The 18,674-nt window shown below is 35.9% G+C and overlaps 1 long non-coding RNA gene across 1 annotated transcript in view; it reads right to left on the reverse strand.

Moving 5' to 3' along the window:
• LOC309509780 overlaps positions 1–14,868 on the reverse strand; it is a 107,868-nt gene extending 93,000 nt beyond the window's left edge. Inside the window, exon 1 of the long non-coding RNA XR_014210062.1 lies at positions 14,817–14,868. This is a non-coding gene — a long non-coding RNA (uncharacterized lncRNA). The remainder of the gene's footprint in view (positions 1–14,816) is intronic.
• Positions 14,869–18,674: the final 3,806 nt, after the last annotated feature.

The following is an 18,674-nucleotide window of genomic DNA, read 5'->3' on the forward strand; positions in this document are numbered from 1 at the left end:
GTGGAAACTGAAATTATCAGTTATATATAACACACCACAACAGATTGTTGGCCATGTGAAAACCATGAGTATCCAATCACACGGGGACTATAAATCATTGATACGGGTCAATCTTGCAACCGCGTCTGGCAAAAACACACAGCGGACTTCTAGCTTCAGTTCAAGCAAAATGGTGATGGGCGAAATCACAAAAACCCATAACACTGTAGATGCTTAGTTATACAAGCAGAAAATGGTGATGAAATGCTGCTTTGAATTTGTAGATTGGCAGGCTGAAGAACTCAATCCCTCTGACACAGAGATTTGATTCATTTGATCTGTCTTTAGTGTTTGCTTTAATAATACATTAACACTTGCATAAATGCAAGAATTGCGCAAACATAAACAGCTGTCTAATTAAATATCTATGAAAGAAAGTTTCTGATATCGCAAATGGCTTGGGCATTAAAGATGTTTAGCGTTAATGATAATCACGGCACAATTCAACCACAATCATAAAAACTGACCGGATGGGTTAAGAATAAACCCATCTTTATGTTACTGGACAAGTCTCACTCGCAGGTTTAGTTACGAGGCTTTAATTTGTGTGCGCCGTAAGGACAGCGTTCTGTCGCCGAGCCTGAACGAGGAGGAGAAACAAACAATGAACAACCATAATCTGGAGCTTGAATTGCAGGTCACCGGGGGGCTGCTGGCGCTGCCTCCCAGTAAGTGTTGTGATGTCAGCTCCTTTACACACTCGCCATCCATCTTACTGAAGCAATGGAGTCCACTGCGAAAAACGAGAGAGGGAGAGGAAAAACAATGGCTGAACGTATGTTTAGGGAAATAAATGAAATCTGAGGGTAAAGTACTCCTCCCCAGATGCGAAATTTTTGACACGGAAATGGGAAACAAATGACGTAGGGGCCCCGCTAGGCCACAGCAAGACAGCTGGGGGAACAAATGTCCTCTGATCTAAATGCCCTCTGGTTTTAAGCGTCTAACCTACGAGCATTACGCCAGGGCCGGCTAGCTGCGCGAGAAAAGCTAACACAGGCCATTATGCTCCTCTGCTCTTTACCTCTGCAAAGGAGACGAGAGAGAGAAGACAATGGAGCTCATCTTCTGCTTTCCACACAGCACCTGAAGCAGAGCATGTCTTATTCCTCGCCCGAGGCCTTCCACCCCGTACAGGCTCGGATCACACCAAACAGTTCATCTTTAAAGCACGTCGAATGGAGACTCCGCAGTCATACTGATACCCGGGCTAAAGGTGCGAGGCTCCAGCACGTCTTTCTATCCCAGCATGCTAAGCTCAGGAAGATACAGGCTCTTAGATGAATACCCAGCAGCCACCTACGTTATAAATAATGTCTGAGACCCATATAAATACATTTTAGCCATATCTGAAAACAGAAAAACTGAGGTTTTATGGAACAAATTGACAAGATAATGCATTTACCTTTTTCATCTTTTTCCATATCATTTCCAAATACCTTCACCCTAAATATTGAACCACTATTTAATGTGTCTATTTTAATTTATTCAAACTGAAAAAAGACTTCATTTAAATTTAATTTGTAGATAATTCCAGATTTATTTGTGCAGATTTATTTATTTTAACAAAGTTTGAAAATCCTCCCATTAAATGTTCGGCATTCCAAATATAACCTAGAGTGATGACCTCATTGTAAAATTTGCATATTGAATTCTGATTGGTCTTCATTCTCATATCTACCTGTATTTGCATATCATGTGTGACCCTGGATCACAAAACCAGTCACAAGTCGCACAGGTATATTTGTGGTAATAGCCAAAAATACATTGTATGGGTCAAAATTATTGATTTTTCTTTTATGCCAAAAAGCATTAGGATAGTAAGTAAAGATCATGTTCCATTACGATATTTTGTACATTTCCAACTGTAAATATATAAAACATTTATTTTTGTGAGTGAATGCAGAACAATCACAAACATAAATGGACAACTTTAAAAGGCGACTTTCTCTATGTTTCGATGTTTTTGCACCCTCAGATTCCAGATCTTCAAATAGTTGTATCTCGGTCAAATATTGCGATATCCAAACAAACCATACACCAAAAAAACTATTTATTCAGCTTTCAGATGATGTATAAATCTCAATTTCAAAAAATGTACCCATGTGACTGGTTTTGTGGTCTAGGGTCACAAATGATTGGTCTTTTCTTTCTTAGCTGCCTTTAGACTGTAAAGATGGTGTTACATTGTGTGATGATTTTTACCCAACAGAAAATAACAGCCTGAAACCTAAGCCAGCTCAAACTTGAACACTCTCCTTTTGCTGCCATAAAAGCACTGGTATTTACTTCAGGAAATGCAGTTTAGTTATTAATAAACTTCTTGAATTTAATAATACAGTGACTTGCTCTGATTCTAAAGGTAGTTAGAGGCAGAGCAGCATTTTTCTTTTTTTTCCCATCATTTCAAACCTCTTTGATTCTTCCTCTGCCTTTTGAATCATTTCCTCTCAGTTCTGTCTCTGGCCTCCCAGTCTTCCTCTCCCACCACCATCATAAATTAAAGACCGGCACTGGTCTTCACAGCAGCTGATGTAATTAAGCATGTCGTCTTCACACTTCTCCTACAAGGCTTCTCTTTGTTCTCCAACCGAGCATCTAAGCTTCCCTTTTAGTCACGAGCCATCTAAATGGGAGTGAATCTTATCCTTCATAAATGCTGTGACAAGCTCACCATATTTTAACCATGTAAGATGTGATAATACGAACCCTCTGTCAAAGAAGCATCATGGGAAGCAGTTGTACCGAGTTTCATTTAGGATTTTTCTCTCTTCTAGCCATATATTGTGTATAATACTTCTCATAAATCAGAAAAAAAAAATTCACACTGTTCATCATACGAACAAAATATCACTTCAAGGAGGATTTTCAAGAATAAAGAAAGAAATGTGTTGTGTTAGTGCACTGCACAAAGGAAAAACCAAAATATGATCTCAATTCTAGAGAAAATATAGCCGAATAAAAAAATTTGGGCAAGGCGAATTTTTATTTTATAAGATAAAAATTATTTTAAATGTTTATCAATAAAATACACAAAAACACATCATATTAATAATGATAATAATAAAAATAATACTAATTCTAAATCCCATGTGGAAATGCAAAAATATCGAAAATGTGCAAATATCAAAAGTTTATATTTAATAAATATTTAGAATTTTGTTTTATTTAAAACACATGAAAATATTAGCAAAAACTAAACAACCTATGCACTGAACCAACAGGGGGAAATTAATACATGTAAAGTATATGTACACAGCACATTATATTATATTTTTTAACCAATTTTTAAATATTTATACAACGCATGCATGATCCGCTGTTCTGTCTGGTTTGCTGCACTGCATTCTGAAAGTCATTGTCTTGTTAAAGGCTGGTCCTAAAGCATTTCTAATTTCCACGGTCTACCTATGCCTCCTATTGGCCTGTTTCATTCAGTCACCCTACACTGCACGCTGAGCTCAATCTAAGAGAGCAGAAAGACAGCGAGAAATAGAGGTGGGTGGGAGGGTGAAGTGGGGGGGGGGGGGATGAGGTTAAGAGAGAAAGAGAAGGAATGATATCTTATGAATGTTGACCACTGTCTCCTTACATAAATCTGCACATTAAGTACAATAAATGAGGCTTTTGCCGCTGAGACCTGGAGAATGGAGTCTGATTCAGTAATGTCATTTAAAAGCATTCACATCAGAGGAGATGGCGGACCCAGATTAAGGAGCCCCAGTTATCATCAAGCTTGCTGCGTCTCACACAGTCCAATGAATGATAGCTCCCAAACACAGCAAAACATGATGAGACAAGGCACACTTAGATTTTAAATTACCCTCACATCAGCGTTTGTCTTCTTAAAAACTGAATTTCTACATGTCTTATGATTAAAAGAAACAAAAAAAGTGACTCAATACTGTTTACTATAAAATATTTATAGGTAGGTACACAAATATATGAGTAAACAGAGAAAAATAATAGTGTTAATAGTTCAAGGTGAGAAAAAGTGGCTTTAAATTGAAAACAACAACAAACCCTTCAATTTAATTTACTCATAATTCTAAAATATTGATATTGAGCTCTTAATCGTGTGTGTGTGTGTGTGTGTGTGTGTGTGTGTGTGTGTGTGTGTGTGTGTGTGTGTGTGTGTGTGTGTGTGTGTGTGTGTGTGTGTGTGATGCATGTATTGGCTTCATAACACATGGTCAGACAAGCCGCATTTTTCAAAATATAAATATACAGTTTTAACTAAAAACTAAAAAAAGTGAGGCAGTACCTCGCTTCATTTCTTTTAATCTTAATTCTAAAATCTTAAGGTTCTGATAATTTCCATACTGATGAGAGGAACCAGCCTGGATTTCCAAGACACGGTGTTTCAGCTTTTATATATTATATATTTTGCAACACAAAATGCACATATTCCATCTGGAACGTTTGGATTAAACAAAAGCACACGACTATTCTGAGCCTCATACGTGACCAGTGAGGACACTGTCACCAAACGCATATACATTCAGCATTAGGGCCGAAACACCATGCATTAGTATAGTAATAAATATTGATGCATGCTAAGAATGACAGCATAAATGTGTGGAATCAGAGGGATTAGAATGTTTGAAGAAATGAAGCATGTAATGACGCTAGATTCACCTCCATTATTTTCAGCCTGCCACAATTCCTCCATTACTTCACTTAAGAGGCCACATCAAAGATGCAGCTGACGCCTTTGAAGCATGTATCGGAAACTGAACTCTCAATGGCCCCATTTTACAAAGCTTGACTCCGGGATCCCACTAAGTTCCAAAAAGAATATGACCCTCCCATTAGGCAGAACACAAAAAAAGGGTCAGGCTCCATTTTGCATTTACAATACAAGAAACTTTTTTGAAATTCCCTCACAAAACCCCCACACATTTCCATTGGTAATGAGTAAAGCGTTTGTGACTCTTTTTGCAGGGGCGATAATTAATGTCCCTCTTTTCAAAGGCGGTTCATTTTAAATACTCATCTCTGCTAAATCCCTCTCTCTGCACTGAACTGCTGCTTTTTTTTCTTTTTAAGAGTAATCCCGCTATTGTTGAACCTGAACAGAAGGTGAGAGCCAACGAAGCACTGAAGTGGCAAGAGACAAAAAAATTGGGTAATCTGAGTCATCAGAAATCAAGACAGTGATCTATGTGACCGATTCGATTCCCTCTTGACACTCGTTCGCAGAGGCTCTCCACTCGCCAGCTCAAGCTCAGACCGCATGCAGCGTGTGTCATCCAAACCAAACTCAAACTTAGAGGTTGAGAAGCTAAAGTGTATTGGATTTGGTAAGAGTTAGTCGATTGTTTCTGGCCCCTGGGTGGTGGTTTATGGTAATGTTAGTATCAATACAAACAAAGGCCATACAGCTGTACAAAGCACATCAAGGAAATGAAAGACAAGGCTGCCTCTGTCAGTGCAGTGTACAATAAAAGAGGGATTTAAAGGCAGGCCGACTGATCACTGGGGAGCAACAAAATGAATGAACTGTAGAAATGCTCAGAGTTGATCCTTTTCACTAGCGGTTTAGGGACTAGCTAATGGTCGAGGACTGCGTTCGGGACGGAAAATATATAACCCAGACACGTTTGGGCGTCACAAAGGTCAGGAAAGGGTGAAACCGAGGAGACAGGATGATAGGGATCCTGTCATAAAACGCCGTTATTGAGAGAATAAGTGATGAATTTCTGTAAGCCATTAGATAAAACATTTCTGATTAGGAAGCCGTCGTCAGCCATCAGGTGAGAAATTTATATAGGGGTCAAATCTGAAGTGCAATCAATACGCTGTTTGAATTATTTAATGACAATTAAATGAAGGACGGGGTGCTTCAAGGTGAGAACAACCATTCATTTATGAAAGATATGTGGCGGATTAAAAAAAATGAAGTAAAAATAGATCACACATTTACTGGACAAACTGAGTGATCGATTAAATTTGTTGTTGTTGTTGTTTTACCTTAAAATCATGTATTAAAAAAAACACTAAATCATCATCATCCTGTACATCAATAATGAAATGGAAAATAATCATCCTTTTGTTGACATTACAGTATTAAATTCTTAAGACCGATCTGATGAAGAAACACAAAGAGATTGGAGCACTTGATCCATTTGAAGGGTTTATGACAAATCTCTATTATCCACATAAACCCATTCTTTTGTCCATTTCAAAATATCCTCATTATTAAAATCTGGCAAAAAATACAGTAAGTATTTACGCTGATGGCTTAAATTGCATTGAAATTAAGATACTTATAATAACTAAGAGCTCAAGTCCTCAATAAAAGCTACTTACAATTGCAAAGTTTTTACTGTTTTACTGTATTATTATTTTTCTCCTTCCCATATATTACTTAAAAATGCTCATCTTTTTTCATTTCATCTCCCTCCTTCTCATTTCTCCCCTTTCTATAGGTCAGTTTTTCGAATTATACGCAAATTACACCTAAAAGCAATAAAAAGGTCATCGAAAATGGCTGTTTTTAAGATTGAATCATGAATTTCAAAGACATATGAACGCAGGCTGCCATTATGGTCCATTTCCCAGCTTATTTCCCCGATATACATCTCCTGACCTGTATTCAAAATTCATTGTTCCACAAGTGACATCAGCATGTCTCGGACATCTGAGAAGTAAAGGCTTATTCCTGACCCGGTCTCCATGGCAACGCAGTGCTGACTAGTAGCTGGCAGGTTTTGACACTGATGAGAAATGTTGTAGGTCTGGCTGTCTTTGTTGAGCATTATATGTTTACATGTAAACTAAAACAGAACTAAATCATTTAGAGACAAATTAATAGGAAGTTTTAAAAATAAATAGGTTGTGCTATATGGTAACCCTATAAAATATATGTATTATTTACTGTGACAAATATTTGAATTAAATATCATAAAATATTATCCACTGAGTGCAAATTGTAGTCTCCTTTTTTTTTTTTTTTACATCATAAAATAGTCATTAATATATTGATGTAAAAAAAAAAAAGAAAACATAGATGACATATTTGATGATGATATATTTGGGGGAGAAAAAAATAAATAAAAATCAATGGATTTAGCTTGCTTAGGCCATCATGCAATTCATAATTATTTACCATCCTAGAATCCTAGAATTAGCATTTTGATTGATACTGACCCTGTTCAGGTTCAGGTCAATATCACTTCCATTTCTAAATCAATTCAGGAGATGCACTGAAAATGAATTGACTGCTGAATTCCCCTTTGGTTTCTGTATAAATGTCCGAAAAATATATACACATCCAAGTTCACCTCTTGATTCTAATGTACCTCCTTTCTGAATCAGCATACTTGAAGCTATGATTTAGACAGACATGTGATAATACATGTAATAATATGTGATCCTCCTAGTATCTGGCACTTTAGTAAAATTAGGCCTAGACTTTTTTCTAAAAACATAATTTGGTCTGAAATGCTAGAGGGGAGAAAAATGGGATGCAAGTGACAATAAATTGTAAGAACAATCCCTCTCCTGTCTCTTCGTATTGCACGTGAATTGCCAAAGCTGACCACCGGTACTTGTAAAAGCAATCTGGCAACCCTCTTTCATTTCTCCATCTCGCTCCACAATCCTCCAGCAGTATTAGCGATACTGGGAAAGGTCACATGATAAATGACTGACAAACAAATCAAACCATATTAGCGTGTAGCTTTGTTATCAGCCGGTCGGCAGAGATAACGGAAAAATGAAGCTTCTCCCGAATAATTCGGTTGTGTTCTTTGCCTTCTCTGCAGTCTAAATCAGAGGGAGGGATAGAACGAGGGAGAAAAAAAAACAAAACAAGAATCTGGCGGTGGCTGTTTGTCTCAGCGCCTGACAGTGGGAGAGCAATAATACGCATTAATGATGGTGCGTGTGCAAGTCTATGCAGCCAGGAGCAGTCAGTCACATTGGCTCCCAGGAGGTGGCAGTGAGCTGGGGTACACTTACACACACACACACACACACACCGACACACATATACACCTCCCTAAGGCCTCCAAGGTGAGGGTGACCACTGGCCCCCCGTCCCCTGTCTATCCGTTCAGTCAAATCAGGGTTTTCCAAAAGACTCCGACTGTTTAAAAAAATGGCACAGGCGTGTGGAGACGCGGGAAGAAATTTGGAAATGGCAGTTCAGAAACAATCAAGGCGAATTTCAAACGGATTAGCCTGGGAGGTTCTGGGCACGAGTTAGATGCTATCTCAACTTTCCAACTGAAAGTCATCACACAGCCAGGAAAAATCAATCACGTCTCCTCCAGGATGAGAAAAGTAATATGAAAAACAAGTGCAATGGCTGCCATCTGCGCAACACAAAACTGTTCTGCTCCGAAATGAATTGCCATAGATATTTCCTTTCCCCTGCTTCCTGCTTTTTATTTGTATTCCCCGTCAGCCTGTTCTCATTTCTCAGTTGTACTTTTTGTAGTTGTGTACGAGAGAAAGAAAATCGTTCAGCTGAGAAAATTTGGTAGCTATAGTTAGCATGCTATTATTACACAAGCTAATCTAATTGTTACTTACAGAGAACAAAGAAACGACAAAAGAAGGACAAACAAGTTTTACTAGGTGGATACACTTTAAATGCACAAATATAGACACTTATTGTACTGTTTGTTTTTAGCAAAAGTGTCAGTAGACATTTTTAATGTTACAAAAGAGTTTCATCTCAAATAAATGCTGTTCTTTTGAACTTTCAAAGAACCCCGAAAGAACAAAAATTTAAGCAGCAAAACATTTATTTATTTTGTTTTGTTTTTTATTTTTCCTGAAGTATCATGTGACACTGAAGACTGGAGTAATGGCTGCTAAAAAAAAATTTGCTTTTCCATCACAGGAATAAATTCCACTTTAAAATATACTGAAATAGTTAGAGATAGAAAACAGTTATTTTAAATTGTAATAATATTTCACAAATTGTATTTCACACTGTTTTTACTGAATTTTTTATTAAATAAATGCAGCCTTGGTGAGCATAAGAGACTTCTTATTTAAATCTTAATGGGATAGTTTACCCAAAAATTAAAATTCAGTCATCATTTATTCACCCTCATGTTGTTCCAACCCTGTATGAGTTTCTTTATTCTGCTGAACAAAAAAAAAGAAGATATTTTGAAGAATGTCAGTAACCAAACTGTAGATGGACCCCATTGTAATTATTATTATTATTATTTATACTATGGTGGAAGTCAACAAGGTCTTGGGCCTGTTTGGTTACTGACATTCTTCAAAATATATTATTTTGTGTTTAGCAGAGGAAAGAAATTCATACAAGTTTAGAACAACATGAGGGTAAGTAAATGATGACAGAATAACATTTTTGGGTGAGCAATCCCTTTAAATCTTACAGACCCCAAACATTTGAACAGTAGTGTACTTAAAATACAGATATACTTCCACCTCGCCGCATCATTTATTGCGCTGAAATGACCCGGTAGCAACTTTTTCATGCGTTTCCTTTCCATCGTAAACCTGACAGCCTCTTTAAACATGGATTTCAGTGGTAGCGGGCCGATTTGGGTGCTTTGGGTTATCCACTCCAACTCATGGACATGACCCGAGTGGGAGAGGAAGAGATTATGGCAGAATGAGCGAGGGAGAGGGCGCTCGGGGCCCGAGATCCCTCACATGAAGCTTTCATTACATGAAGGGCGATCCGCAGAGAAACCTGATTTACCATGGGACTGTGTTCCTGCACCAGAAAGCCAGTGCTCCTGTCAACCTCCATACCGGTATCTCTTACTGTAGATGGATGGAGAGAAAGAAAAACAGAACCTAACAGCCTTTGTCAGAGCCAAATGCCGTCTTTAGTCCATGTACGGATTTGAAATAATTGCAGTTGTCATTAATGCCAGAAATCAGGCAGTGGCCTGCACTGGTGGAGCCTCGGCAGATGCTAACGAATCATGTGAAGCCATGCATACTTGACATTTATTACATAAAACAATAAGCAGCAAAAACCTCTTGCTGCATAATTACACCATTTAGACACGATCTGGATCAGATGAAATGAAAGAGACCTGCAGGAAAAAAGGAATTAGTTGCCATCTGCTTTCCTGGAGGGCCTGCCACCACCCCGGAGGGACATCACACATAATGTGAGACTTTAGGAGCTCGGAATGACACTAATTCTGGCCAATGTTTATCTCCCCTCACTGAGCAGGACTCATAAAGATTTCATGTTACTCAAATGAGCCCTACAGTTCTCGCTCTGATCGTGCTATAGATAGATGTGCTATAGACTCAGCAGGCATTACAGATTAATCTTACCGCATACGTTTTATAGAAATGTATTAAGACAATGTGTCTTCATTTCAGACTTATGGAAAGCTTAGTTTAACACCATGGTGGTATTTCAACAATTTAAATATTTGTTAGACTAAAAGTTTTAGTATCAACAATTCCCATAAATCATGGGTGAATCTCAATTAGGGGAACTTTACTGTCCACCATACAAAAAAAATAAAAAATAAAAAAAATAATAAAAAAAAATAAAAAAATAAAATAAATAAAAAAAAATAAAAAAAAAATATTAAAAAATATATATAATAAATAATATAAATTATTATTATTGTCAGTATTTTATATATATATAAATATATATATATATATATATATATATGTATATAAAAAATACATATACATATATACATATATATATATATATATATATATATTAAAAAAATACAATACTGACAATAATAATTATTTATTTAAAAAAAATCATAATACAATTGTATTATTATTATTATTAAAATCGTTTTAGTTCTAAAGAATAGCTTTATTGTATCCACAGCTTATCAAAATTTTCTCCCAAAACTAAAAAATGTAATTAAAATGTCACATATCATTATATAGAAATATCACATATCATCACAAAGAAAAAAATATTACAAATCCTCATCTTCACACACACTGCCCTAAAATCAAGATGATCACGGCCATGATCAGATTATTATAGTCCATAAATTACAATAACTTCTGAAACATTTTTAGATGAGGTTTCATCTGATAAAATAGTAAAATATATACTACTTGTAGTTTGTATATAAACAGATTTAACAGGTTAAAAGATCGTGCAACTATCAAAAAAAAAAAAAAAATCAACGTTTTTTGATTTTTTCAAAGATTTTTTCAAAATCAACGTTTTTTTTACTAAAGCTAAACCAAATACTAAATCAAACATGGTTCTTGTGTATATTCCTTGAATAACATACATGCTACTTAAAGAAAAGGTCTGATGTATTTTTAGTGCAGTTTTCTCCAGCCCAGTGCAGCAAAAGCATATATAAGGCATTCTTTTGGTGCGCTCCTGGCTACAGAGAATTAGAAAATATCAGACTGTCATTGTGATTTGATACTAGGATGAAAAATGTCAAAAGTGGAGATGACAAATCAGCCCAGTGAGGAGAAGTGGCTCTCAGACAGGGGATGTCATTTGTCATGATTGCCATTTGACTGCACTCCCAGTCCCCCTCCTCCACCGGCTTTTCTGCCTACAAATGAATGATACATTGATAGCCATTAATTCTAAATTATCCAAATTTGCCTAACTGCATCTAGCATGTGCGTGGAAATCAAATTTATCAGTGCTTTCCTTTTGCTTTCTCCATTTTTTTCCCTTCACTCTCCTCTCCTTTGCCTTCCTCAAAGCCTGAACCTTTCTGTGGACAGACGGGGAATTAGATTTGCACTCAGCACAATACACACAGCCAGACCATCAAACCCTAAGCTTGGTGACATTTCCAAATGTTCATCTCCCCTCATTTCAATCGTCCATTTGGAATGAATAAAACGGCCAGGCAACTTGAAAGAATGGCAGCCCCCTGAGCTTCGCTGCATCTATGGCTCATATCTCCACCTCCTCCTCCTCCTCCTCTTCTTCGCATCCCCGCCCCCCCTTCGCCCCCACCCCGAGCCCAACCTTTAGGAAGCCGAGGGGCTTTGTTGGAGGGGGACACAGCTGAGCCTGCCTCACATCCAGAGCCCCTGCATAATACTGGAGGTAATTAAGCCACAGCTTCAAGGTTGCATGGACACAAGACAATTCAGCCTAATGAAGTATCGATCGGCTGCAGCAGAAGTAAAACAAGTTGACATTCATTTAGAGGTACTAGTGAGAATATACCACAATGCCACGAATGACGTAAGCCTTCAATGGCACACGGTTTAATCATATGGAAACAATGTGGTCTAGACTACAATACCTCTTGTTGAGCTACTTTGTCATAAATTAACAATCAGGACCGTGTACGTTTTGGTGCCATCGTGGAGAGTTGGGTTATAAAAAGAAAATCATCAAAGAAATCTCAGATTTAACCAAAACGAGAAATGTACAGAAACAATGGATTTCGATGTCTGTCCACTTAGGCAGATCAAGACTTAGATTGATATCAATCTTGTTAATGGAACAACGGATGTTCAGATTATATCAGACAGTGCTGTATTAGTCAAATTCACAATTATTCCAATTTGAAATGTTCTCCAGAAAATTTCCTGACAGACCAAATCATGTTTTTCTCAGAACATGATATTATTGCTCCAATGAGGCCTGATTGAGGTTTGGCTCCAAAAAAAAAAAAAAAAAAAAAAGGGATCTTAGGTCTAATCTGTCCTGAGAAAACCTCTTATAGCAGAAAACCCCCCCAGTGACAACCAGATTTCATCAACAAATCTGACTCATTAAAGTAATTTGATTGACAGATGTTATGATTCACAACATTTGCCCTAGTTCCATGACTGAAAGCTGTAGACCAAGCAGCCGACTACCGCAGGCTAAACTAATGAGTCGATCTCTGAAGACCTTGGACTTGAACATCTTAGTGAAGCTCCGGAATGCAAGATTAGTCCAAAGATTTTGACTCGAATTGGAATAAGTTTGGGTCCATTAAAACAGTGCTTACAACATGATCCACTTCAGTTCTCTGGTTTCAAACATCTCTCTTTTCAGTTCCTCATTAACTAACATGGGATATTACCATTTTAAAATGTTTAATTTCAGAATTAAAAAAAAAAGAAAAAAAATCCCTCAATTTAGTTTGATTAAATAAAAATGAGAGAAAAGTAAAACATTGTTTTGCAACAGATTTGCACTGCATGCAATCAATTTAAATGAGTCAAATCAAGTACTTAAATCAATTTGTGTTCAAACTACATGAATTTTGGGAATACAGCCTAATTTTAAAATCTAAAATCATTCATGTGTAGTTTAATTTAATACTTAAAACTATTATTCATAAATTCTTTATGGCAGAAAAAAACTATAAATATAAACTTCTTTGTTCTACTAGTATTATTGAACAAATTTAAATTTAAAGCAAATCTTCTGAAACAAATTATAAAAATTAATTCAATTATAATTTTTTTTTATTTTTGTTTATGTTTTTATTTATTTTTAGTGTATTAGGGACATTAGTGAATTATACATTTTAAAACAATTGTGTAGAAAGAAAAGGTCTGACAGTCATGTAAACTACATCACCTGCCAGCAAAATGCTGATAAGAAACATAATTCACCACAACTAATCAATTCATTTTATCCAAAATAAACACAGCTCTGCACTTTACATGTAATTTAAACCGAGCACTCAAAAACACCCACATTTGCAGCTTATCAGCACAATCAAATGCAAACATACGGGAGAGAGCAGAGTTTTTTCCTTAAGTAATTGTCAGTCTTTTAATGGAGTCCATAAATGTCAGTTGCCAATATGTTTTAGCATTAAATGCAGTTGGAAGGATCCAGAAAGGTGGGTTATTCTGCAGAACACAACGCATTGTCAAACAGCTTCAATTATGCCAAATAGCCAGGTTTAGATGCTTGCATCGTGTAATAATATCTACAATCAATGCAGACATGAAAGTCAATTTGACTCGGCCTCTTAGGGTGAAACTCACAGTAAGTGAAAACTACTAGCGCTTTACATAAAAGTACAGTGAGTTCCATTTGTCATTGGCACGGTTCAAATATTTTGACATACTTTATGATAATAGCTGCATAAACCGGCTAACAAATCACCAATCATGTGCAAACATAAAAAAAAAAAGGAAAAATGCACCGGCTGGATGTTTTATTTTAATGTTGTGCTTTAAATTCGTTCCACTTCCAAAAAGATCACAGTGATGCATTACTGTATCGTTGTCAGAAAATGACAGTCAAGTGCCAACGGTGCGTTAACATTAGCGCAAGGGACTTTAAGACATTTAGCCTACACAAAACACCACACACCACATTCCACCCACAGCAGCAGAATACTGTATAAGTCCAGGTGAGAGATGCTCGAAGTGCAGGTCAGGTGACATGATAAACAGAGAACTGAACATGTTCTCAAATCTCTCTCTTTTACTCTCTCTAGGCACTCGTTGCTCATGGCATAGGCTGCAAAGATTATATAACATAACTACACTCCACATTAAGGATTCAGGTACAAACCCCTATAGGCAAAATCTCTCTCTAAAAAGATTTTATATACACATTTTTGTATAAAAACTTATATCTTATAGCGATCATAAATCACATAAATTATAAATCAGAGATTGTTTTGACACACATGGAGAAAAAAAAAGAACCCGCTGTCCAGTTTATGAAAGAAGTCAACATAAATAAAAAATGTTCTCATGGGCAATCATAAATATGGAGAAGTGAGGTGTGAAAATGAATATCTAGTCCCCGCAAAAAAGAAAGGGGAAAAAAATAGGGCGCATTGTGCAGGGCAGCTCTCTGCTTGTCTTACTGTGAGTTGTTTGGTATCTTTTCTTACCTGTCACAGACGCAGATGAGTCAGGCCAGGTCCTTAGAGGATTCTTCCGGCCATCCAGAGAAACCACACTGCGCACACTTCACTGAAATACAATAGGCCTACATCAGATAAGATTTCTGTCAAAACATTCACAAGTTTAACTTTAGTCACAGCACGCAAAATGCACAATATTTGCCGTATAAATTTACATGTATTGAATTGTGTACAGCTCTCGATACTATGATCATGTGTATGTCTGCAGACAAAAAGTTGTACTCCCCATGGGCCAAGTCTTACTTTAAGTACGCTTTCAAAGTACTATTGCTTTTGTAATTAATTCTGCAACTAATTCTGTGTTATTGATATTCGTTTCACAATCTCTGGTCAGACACATTACACAAAGAGTTAAAAGTTTTTTTTTTTAGCTATACTTTGCTAGACTGCAATGTCAATTTATGTCATATGAAAAAGTAGGCCAGGAACTATCAATCTAATCCTCATCACTACCCAATCTGCTGTATATGAATAGTGCATGATTAATTCTTCAGTATTAATCATGTACTTTGTTCATATAAAACAAAGCTTAAGCTCTATTTGCTAAGATATTTGACCTTGTGAAAGAGTTAAGACATTACAGCTTGGATTTAAAATGCATCTAAAGATTAAAACTGGTGGTTGACTATTAGAGAGGATTATAGATGAAGGAAAATTATTTTTCATTTTGATGCAAAACTGATTTTGAAGTAAAAAAAATATAAAAAAATAAGGAGCAGGTGGTACATTATTTTGATAGCAAATGGTTATACAGAAGATGTGTGATATCTATATTTCGTTTTGCCCCCGTCCTTCAATCAGAGCAGTTAAATTTAAGTAATACCTTGCACAAGCAACAAGATTTGTTGTGAATATATGCTTCAGTGCTTCAGGCTATGTGCTACTTCAGAAATCAGCACGGCTTTGATCTTTACTCACTGAAATGAAAAAATCCTTTATGACTATCAAGTAAGTCTCACTTCTTTTTTTTCTTACATTGAATCTTGTTTACCAGTACAGAAGTGCATGTTTACAGGTGAATGGGAATTACTCTGGAGACACAGAAAAGTTTCGGCTCAGCCAAAAATGCATATTTTCACCATTCAAGTGCTTTAAAATGCAACCAAGGTCAGTCAAGGACATCCATTTCAGCATTCACACTACCTGAAGCATGTCGGTCTTTTTTCTCTTTTGAAATCAAAGGTGCACTAGGTACAAGACTACTTGCAACTCTTCATCTCGCAAATACAGTTCGCTCAATAAAGCAAAGGTTGGGAAATGACTTTTCCGAATAGCAGGACACAAAAATACAACAAAAAACACTTCACATTTGTATCATTTGATTAACTGCCTTGTGTGATCAATCCATGTATACCAGAACAACTAACAAAATGAAGGACTCCTTTAAAGCAACTATTGTCACCACTGGGGATGTGCGAGACTAGATGACTCAACAATCGAGTTTGTACTTATTAAAATCAACTGTTCAATAGGCAGTATGTCTATATTTGCTAACACTGATTAAGTGAATGCTTAAGTTTATGACCATAATGCACAGCACATATATATGATATTTTTTCAGTGGCATTAGTATGGGATTTGACTTTTTGATTCATAGATTTAAAGTAGTAGGCTATTTCAAATGAATCGTTTGAACAAATTTCCAGAATACAGTAAAAAAAATAATTCTGTATGATTAGTAGGTTACAAAATAACCCATTTAAATGCTAATGAAATTAGTCGTGCCACACGTCCCTAGTTGTCAATCATAAGGCCTAAAAGTAAAAAATCTGAGAATCAAAATCAAATTTGAACCTGGAAAGTTGTAGGATTTTGAGAAATTTTAAACAGAGAAACATTATGATGTTAAATGAAAAGAAATATTAATATATAAATTCTGCACTTTTTCTAAGTCATTAATCAAAAAAGCAAATTTGTGATAGAGATCCATAAATTCCTTTGTACAAACACCCAGATATTCTTGCTTCCACTGAAGCACACAATCAATTAAATCATGCTTGAAAACATAATCATCAGGTTTTACACAAGTCTGGTAAAGCAAAAGGGAGAGACACAAAATACTGAAAAAGGAGATTCTGAAATTATGCTGATAAATAATATAATTTATAATGGGGGGGGGGGGGGGGGGGAAGAATCAGAAAAATGCTAAACAGAAACATTTTCAGTATCGTTTTCTTAGGCCATAGGAGACCTATGTAACCATTCACTGAGGGCACAAGGTTTTAAAAATATTTTTACCCAATTACATTAAAATGATCTTGAGTTGATTATGTTTTTAAATCTCTCTTTCACACAACATGGAGGAGGTTAATACGTCAACAGGTCACATTTCTCTGCCAATAAATACTTAGACAACGTAAAGAGTTTACTTTGTAAAATGATGGATTTCAATCTTGTGATGACAGTATGAGCAGCTGTAAACATATCTAATTTGAAGCAAAGCACTAGAATGCGTTTTTTATGTGGAGGTCCTGAGATCTATTTACTTGATTAAATCTGAGCTCCTAATCCTTCATGAGAGACAATTTGGTCATGTTTTTGGCATCTGTTGAACTCCACTATAGTTGTTTATTTTATCCACTCATACAATATATTACTCTTGCTAGCCAAGAATGCCATTAATTTATTATGGATTGTTTCTGATATAATATAATATAATATAATATAATATAATATAATATAATATAATATAATATAATATAATATAATATAATATAATATAATATAATAATATAATAAATTCATTCATTTCTGATTGGAAAAGTTTGATTTTTAAAATAGTTGTTAATAAAATTTAAATAAATAAACAAGTATTCCCATATGCAATTAATTTGTTATGAATTGTTTTTGATATTTAGTAACATATTATAATAAGAAAAAAAACAAAAAAACAGAAAAAAAAAACAGGATAAAACTTGATTAGTTTATGATTGGAAAAAGCTTTTAAAGTTGTTATAAACAAAGAAATAAGTAATTCCACATGCCATTAATTTATTACGAATTGTTAATAAAAGAAAAAGAAAAAATAAAAGTAAAAAATAAACAACAACATAACATTGCAGAGCTTGACTAGTTTCTGATTGGAAAAGCTTTTAAAGCCATTAATTCTCTAAGGTTAAAGTCTTCAGATGTTCTGGGTGCATTTTAATGTCTATGCTTTTAAAATGGGATGGGCAGATGAGAGTTGTAATCCTCTCTCCTCTGGCCTCAGAGGCCCGTTTTGACTCCGTGCATCAACAACAAATGTTGACCTTGCTGTTCAAAACTCAAGGCCTTAAAGGTATATGCAAAAAGCAACATGGACACCTCAAAAGAGGACCGGCTTTTGATGTTGAGGGGCCCGTTTTCAAAGCAAACGGGAGATACCCATAGGCTCAAATTCCATCAAACAGTTTTTCATATATGTAGCTCGTAGGTGTTTATAATTACAAACAAGCGGCATCATGATTAAAACATTGCGAGAGGATCAGAGGGCAGGGAAGACATAATAAAAACAAGAGGGAAGAGAGATGCATTCAGATTTTCTTCAGACATCTCACCCAAACATTCACCTCATCGAGAGACTAAACAAACCCTAAAATCCAAAACAATTAATTGAAACGACCAAATCCTAAAGTATGAATAGAAGACACAAAAAACTCAGGAAAGAGTCATTTTAATTGGTTTCCTCCAGATTCCGCACAGGTATCACTTGAGTGACACCCTGACATGGTAATAATGTCAGTCAATTTAAAAGGGTGCCGCTTCAAAGCGAGGAAGGAAACTTGGGAATAGTCCCATCATCGTCTGTCGGCCAGAGATTTTGTTCCGGAGAAGTCACACGCA

Source organism: Leuciscus leuciscus (genome assembly GCF_965113295.1).
Source record: "Leuciscus leuciscus genome assembly, chromosome: 11".
NCBI classification, from domain to species: Eukaryota; Metazoa; Chordata; class Actinopteri; order Cypriniformes; family Leuciscidae; genus Leuciscus; species Leuciscus leuciscus.